Genomic DNA, 7958 nt, shown 5'->3' with positions numbered 1-7958 from the left:
GCAGAAAATAGGTTTAAATGTTAAACAAATTTCTTCCAGTCAGAGAATGTTGCATATAATTTAATTTTTGCTTGATGCATAAAGTTAAAAGATTAAAACTAATAAAACAAGTTTTAAGAAGAGACTTTTCCATTTGATTACATTTTGTATGATGGATTATGCAGAAAAAGTAGAATTGGGCTGAAAGATCTATCGCTTTATCACCTATTCAAGTTGTAAATTGTGTTTTTAAAAAGTAACTAAGTAACTAAGTAATTAATTACTTTTGAAAATAAGTAATCAGTAAAGTAACGGGATTACTTTTGGGGGGAAGTAATCTGTAATTAGTTACTGATTACTTTTTTCAAGTAACTTGACCAACACTGCTCGGGAGTGACATCACTCCCAAGTTAGTGCGTTCGAATTAGTGCAAGGTTTAATTTACAAGCATAAGAAAAGGGTTGAATGGACTGGCCCTTTGCTCACAGCCAAGCTGCTAGTAGTGTATGCTAGTGATAGTGTATGAACTGTGAACTGTACTGCATCAATAATGCCTAGAACTAGGGTGAAGCTGTCCCCCGTCTGCAGGGTGCAGTCATGTTTTCTCTTGACCGGATAGCACTTTTTTCTCCCTGAGAAACAGCAATTGCTTACATCCTACAATGTCAATATGCAGTCCCCATGATGGAAGCTGGCAACCAAGGTCCTTGGATTAACGAAAATGTCTCTGCTTGTTGTGGCAAATTTTCTCAGTTTAGGTAACAGCAGAAAAAAGGTTCACTTCCATTCTTATATTATATTATATTATATTATATTATATTATATTATATTATATTATATATTATTATTTAAGACTCCCTGGCATTGGCCCTGAACCAATTCTGCCACCCCTCCTCTGCACTGGTTCTGGAGACCACACTCCCACTCACATACCTCCACTACCCAACTTATGCCAGTTAGCCAGACAGCCCCCAAAACTGCCTCGACTCTTTTTTTGGTCTTGGGATATGGGCAGGCTGCAATGGTTTCTGTTTTCTCCATCTGTGTGTGCACCAGCCTCCCAGGTAGTATCCCAAATATTGTAATTCCCTCTGTCCAATTGCGCACTTCTTTGAGTTGCCTGTGAACCCTGCCTGCCTCAGGGATTCCAGGAAGGCAGCCACCCGCCTCACAGGTTTCGCCCAGGTGTCATTAATGATAATGATGACATCATCCATAGGCAGCAGAATATGCAGTGTGTGCCAGTCTACGAGGCACTGGAAGGTGGCTGGGGCTACTAACAAGCCAAACCATCGAGCAGGTTGGGGAGGAGAGGATGTTGTCTAAGCTAATATCCATCATGGACAACACCTCCCACCCCCTGCATGAGACTGTACGAGCACTGAGCGGCTCGTTCAGCAGTAGACTCTTACACCCAGTGTAGGAAGGAGCGCTACCGCAGGTCATTCTTACCAGCAGCTGTCAGACTCTATAATGCAGCTTAACATTCTTTTGGTCATCTTACTCACCAGCTTGTTTGTTTACTGTACATTTTATACATATCTCCGTACAATTTTTCTATTTTTCTATACATATTCTTTACATTGTTACCTGTATATACGAATTTCGGTTGCTTATGTATATAGGACCACCTTGTGTCTTCCTTTTATATTTTATTTTCCCTTGCTGTAAAAGCTCTGTAACACTGAAATTTCTCATTCGTGGGATAATAAAGGTCTATTCTATTCTATTCTATTCTATTCTATTCTATTCTATTCTATTCTATTCTATTCGGTACCTCTGGTCCCAACTCATCCCGCTCCTAAACCTGGCTAACCAGAGACGCAGTTTCAGCCTCCCTCCAGATTTTGAAATGATTGAGGTGATATACCCGTGTGGCTCTAGTCAACGTCCCATAAAGAGTCCTTGCCACTTAGTGAGTAACTTGCTGATGTTCCTGGGTCCGAAGCAAATTTTCCTGTGAAAGCCTCCCAACATATGTAGCTTTGCTCTCACATCTAGAATGTATTAAATTTTCTTTTACTAGGCTAGGACCTTCCTCCCAGTTTTCTTTAAAGAGGTCCAACACACCATACGGCTTTTGACAAAACAGTAACTCAAAGGAAGAAAATCCTACAGAGGCCTTTGGCACCTTCCACACTGCAAAAAACCAGACAGTGGTCCCAGTTATATTCATCCTCATGAATGAATGTAGAAATGATGGATTTTAAGGTCTTGAACCAAACTAATGCAACCTAATGCAGTCAGTATCTCTTTTGGGATGCTACCTCGAGAGATGAGCTGCTCTACACTCTTTGCAGAAATGCTGCTTGCATAATTCATTAGAACTAATATAAAATGATATCCACATGCACTCTGGTGAAATGAGGTCCACGCCAATGTGCTCAAATGGGACATTGATTAAAGATAGTGGGTACAAAACCATCCTTGCAATAGTGGGCTGGTGCAACAACTGACATTCCTGCAAACAACTTCAGCACAAACAACGGGTTTTTGTGTTTTTCTTCCATGCAAGTGTCATGACTTGCTATATACAGTTTGTCCCTAATCATCACAAAATTGCAGCAATATCAGTGCCAGATGTAACCATAAATTTTCATCACTTGGTCAAAGGCTGAGTGTTGATTATTGTCCTGAGACTGCTACAGTGAAAACTCTTCAAAGGGGTGAATCACCAGAACCTTCTTCCTTGTGGGGATGCTGAAGTGGAGCTTAGGAGCCTCTTCCTTGGGGCTGAGACTGGCAGGCTCCCTTCTCCTGGCTAAATACAACCCATGCTGGAACCATTGTGCAAATGTTAAGGGTTGATCCTCTGCCTTCATTCTGCTGCTGCAGAACTACTGACGGTGGTTCAAAACAGAAAAAAAAAGAGAAGACCCTAGCAATCATATGACCCCCTATGAGCAAGAGCTTTGATGACAGTGGGAAGAAAAACTCCCTTTTAAACAGGAAGAAACCTCCAGTAGAACCGTGACCAGTTTGGGTGAGCATCAGTGTCTCACCTCACAAAAGTGCTTTTGAAACAATGGTCAAAAAATTACTATAAACACACTCCTAAACATTGGAGAAAGCCTTCCTAGAACAGTTGAAGTTGATTTAGCTGAAAAGGGTCAGCCAGCATCATACTAACCCCTATGGATTAAGAATGAGATGTTACTCAAGTTCATATGCGTGTGAAGGCAGAGGAGGGAATGCTTTTGGCAATAATCTCCAAACTTAAACAAGCCAACTTTTCTTTAAAACACGAACATTTTTGTAATCTAAGCTCATATATAAGAAGATATCTTGGCATGAAATAATGGCCAACTGCTTAGATTTGTTTTTTGGCACTTTGTTCTAAATGATGGCCTGATGTTAGCAGTGTAGTGATACCATGTATGACTTTAAATTAGTGATTGATGCCACAAACCTATCAGGAAGTCATTTACTAAGGACACAGAAAAGTGAACACTTCTGCTTTGGCTTTACTTTTCAACCCATGTTAATCATTTATATTTTCTATGGTCTTCACCATAAAAAGGAGTAAAATATGAGGAGAAAAAATTAGCCCATGCAATTTACTTTTTTTTAGTAATGGCTCTATAGGGCTCTATTGATTCTGGAGGATCTTGCAAGCACCTGATATGAAACCACAAATGTACCCCGCCAATCACCCTGCTGGATGTATGGAAGTATTTTTCATTCTCATTCATTTTAATTAGAAGTTCTCTTTCAGTACTTTGATTACATTTATTTGTGCTAACACATCCCCTCATAACAGTTAATGCCCATAAAATTGGCTACAACAGTACAACTTTTGTTTGTTCAAAGCAAAATTTCAATTGGGGAAAATATTCCAAACTCACAACTACTTAGACTTATTGAGGGGGAGGAGCCACTTGGAATCTTTTTGAAGTTCACCACATGGGGTGTGTGTGCAGTTAGTGCAATGTAGTGTAAAGGAGATGGATCTACATGATCACAAAAAATTGGCAAGCACATAGGCCCTCATACTTATGTCAGATCCAGCTATAGTTAGTTGTTCTTATGTCATGTTCTCAACATGGCACCTTTTATATTTAACAGAAAGAATCAGTGGCCTTTTTTGTTTATTTAATACAAGTGTAGCTCTTCATTACTGCAGGGTGACCCTGATGTTCACAATGAAACATGGCTCTGGCATGACACCAAATGCATCACATTTAGATGTTAATAGCTATTGGGTAAATTATTGCAATTTATAGCTATTGCCGTTTATGACTCTGCCACAGAGGAGGAGATCCAATTTTAGTTGTGTTCTTGATTGTGAGGTCAGTGACAGTTTCATGCAGGCTGCAAGTTATTTCCATCAGTGTCATGGTAATCAAATTATACCAGCACGATTGTTATGAGTAAATCCACATTACTGAGCATAATTTTTTACCACACTGACATCCTGTTCAGTGCACGTTCCTTGTTTCAGCTCTTCCCATTGTTATCCTACATCTGTTTGCAGAGATGAGACGGAAAATTGCAGGAAATTAACGGTGGGTCCAGAGTACAGAGTTCACTATTAACCTTGAGGGAACCCATTCAAACGAGGTACAGTGACATCAGCCACAGAAGGGATAGATGTTTCATGCAGATTAAACTGTCGCAATCACCACAGTTGCATAATAGCTTCACAAACAACAACAGGCCTTATTATTCAGCCTTCCACCACTGTGGATAATGAACAAGAAGCAAATTATGAGTATTAAAACATTCTCATCCTATAAAAATCTGCCTCCTCCTCACAAATTTGGCATGGGTAATTCAGCCATTAGTGAAGGCCCTAATAATGCTGAATGATACATACAGGTTTTGGAACAACATACTGCCATTCAAACAGTGTCTCTTTAAGACCACATCTGGGCATCAGTTGCAATATCACAGAAAAAAAAGATTTGTTCTTGATGGTTCAAAGACTATTTGGGGGTTTCAGATAGACCACAGAGCTTAAATACACAGGGGAGTAATGAGGGAAAAGCAGAAACACATGGGGCACACAGCTGGGAGAGATCACACACAATGAGACAAAGACCAAGCAAAACTGAATACACTGAACACAGGACAGGGAACTATAACCCCCCCCCAAAAAAAACGGGAAACGCACAGACAGAAACTCAGACTCAAGACATGTGAGCCTAACACAGTGACTGGGGAAACATATGAATGACAAAGGGAGACAGAACTTAACATGCACGAGAGACAAGAAAGGCTACACAAAGGCAAAAACTCAAAAAGAAACAAGAAACTCAGAACTAGGAATACAAGTGATTAAACTAGGAAAAACAAGGAAACAGAACCATAAACAATACTAAGTCACAGAGGATAATTTAAACCTGATATTGCATAAACCCTGGGCCATTTTGACGTCATGAAGGACTTTCAAAAGCTCTTCGATGGATGATTGCTTAAACAAAAAACAAAGATTATTTTAGAATATATTAAATATTACAATAAAGTCACAGGAAAGAAAGAAGCAAAATAGACTCCTAATTCCACTTGTAAACATATATAGAATTATTGAAATCTGATGTGATTGGAGAAAATACAATCATGCAAGTAAAGAAAGAGAGAGTTCTTTGGATTACAACTGATATGTATCAATAAGAAGAGTGACTTGCTGTCCATTTTCTTTTCTTTCTGTTTTATTGTTTTCACCAGGACCTGTGGGGAAAGGTTAGTAGATAGTACTGAGCAGGTTCAGTATGATGTCTGCATATGCTGAGGTTGGGGGAATTTCCTGAAACTGAACAGGGTGGCCCTGTCTGTGCAAGCCCTGGCTCCTCAAGCTCACCATTTGTGATAATTAAATTTTCAGAGAGCAGATTTTGTCTTTCTGACACATCAAGGGGAAGCTGTGAAAAGACCATTTTCCCGGTGAAGACATCTGAGGGGGGGAAAGCAGCAGAAACAAATGTGTTTCATCAGGGGAGAGACAGCCTGAAAGGCTATTCAAAACAATCCCATTTGCAGGAGATTTCCATTATCACATCTGTGATGGAGGACACCAGCAGGGGAGAGAAGATCACAAAACAAATCTCATCTAAAGTAATAAATGTGGTCTGCAGAAATGCTGACTTTTAAAGAGTTGGTCTGTTTTTTAATCTGTGGTTAGCGGGCTAGTAGTACTTATGAAGACCTTTGAGCTGCAGATCTGTTCACACCAAGCAACAATTTGCCTTTATTAAAATTTTTAATAAAAAAATGGAACTGAAACTTTCCATGTGATCAATTTAAAATGGAATTACTCCATCACTGATGATACCAGGTAAACTTTTGACATGTTTAGAATATGGCAGCAGCAGAGGGTGGGATTGTTTAATGATTCATGGTGGTGGCTACTGAGGAACCGAGCGATTTTGCTGATTGGGTTCAGACGGGTGCCCTTGGAGTGCATGGGAAGGAGAGAGCACAAGGGGAATGCATTAATTTTCTATAGATCACAGTCACGTTACTATCAGCTGATGGGAACAAAAAGGTCGCAGGCACTCCTTGAGAAGAACTCCCACACTGAGAGAAAACAATGTGCATGAGTGAAAATTTTTTAAAGAAATGTCCACCAATAAAACTACATCAGAATTTAAATTATAATTAGTTTATTGTCAAGCCACTAGGCACTTTTTTTGTTTTTGTTTTTTGCCACTCACTAGCATAATTATAAAGAACAAAAAATTGCTGTATCTAAATAATATGTTTTGGAAGTTAAAATAAAACAGGATTTCCTATGAATCCAAAATACATCAGGTGTAGTACATCATAGTACTTGAGGGACATCACTTGCATGTTATGTTTATCAAATGACAAATATAAATGATCCCCCATTGTGTTCATTTGCTTCATAGAAACTACCCTCCAGTGAAGTTGTGGTAATCCACAGGGACACTGACAGCTGTTGAGGGAACACCAAAAACAAGCTGGTTCTTTAAAATGATCGACTGTAAACTCACAGCACTTTCATAAGGTCCACTTTATTTAAAACAGAATTTATGTTGTGTCAATAGTAATCCATATTTGGGTGTTCAGCTCAGCTCTAGATGCTCCCTGTCCATCCCAGATATTGGATCAGTGGCAACAGAAATATTAATTGAAGCTTCAGCCAGGAACTCCCTTTCATGTTATTTGTTATTATATTCACTGTTCTTTCCCTTTTCTACTAACTTGCCTTGAAGTTCCAGGTGCAGCGGTGTGCTCTGCCTTTGGGCAGAGTATTCGGCCAGACAGTTCTTCTTGGATCCTCTCCATCTCATCAGCCGTGCAGCATTTGAAAGCTGGATGGGCAGTATCTCTGACAGATTGTTCTCACCTCATTGGTGGTAATCAGGCTCTCTATGTTTGCTTTCCATCTAGTGTAGTTTTTCTGTCTGCTCTACTTTTTTTGCTCCCTGCTTCCCTCACCAAGTTTCAGAATCATAACTCAGCAGTTAACCCAGACTCAACAAAGACTCTTACAGAGCTCCCAGCCACTTATCTGGTTAAACTCCTGTTTCGGTTCTCAGTGGTTCTTTTAGTTGTCCTTTCAAGAAAAACCATCTCACGGCTTAAGAGACTGAATTTAGAGCCCCAACTTTGCCATCATGACACCAATAGAATTGGTGGGGGGTGTCACCGTGTTCCTCACACTGCACTGAGATTCTCAGACCGTTCCATGGTTCACTTGATCTTTGCATACAGGCAGAAACCCGACATTGAGGCAGTGAACTAAACAGGCTGTGGAGAATATGACAGCACTAGCTAGATGCCGGACTGCTAACAGTCTGGCTACTCTGGATGAGTGTCAGTTGGGAAAACTTTGCAACCCCTTTTTTGTTTCTAGAACTACCTTAATTCTTCAAGGCTACAAAATCCTCCTAGATTTCAGTCCATATTGACATGATAGCGTTACACAGTTGCTGCAGATCTGTTAACTATACTACACATCCATGATGCAAAACTCCAACAGTCCTGTACTGAACTGAAGATCTGTTGAATATGAG

Source organism: Oreochromis niloticus, linkage group LG17, assembly GCF_001858045.2.
Source record: "Oreochromis niloticus isolate F11D_XX linkage group LG17, O_niloticus_UMD_NMBU, whole genome shotgun sequence".
In the NCBI taxonomy this organism is placed as follows: domain Eukaryota; kingdom Metazoa; phylum Chordata; class Actinopteri; order Cichliformes; family Cichlidae; genus Oreochromis; species Oreochromis niloticus.
Note: the sequence above shows the minus strand (reverse complement) of the source record.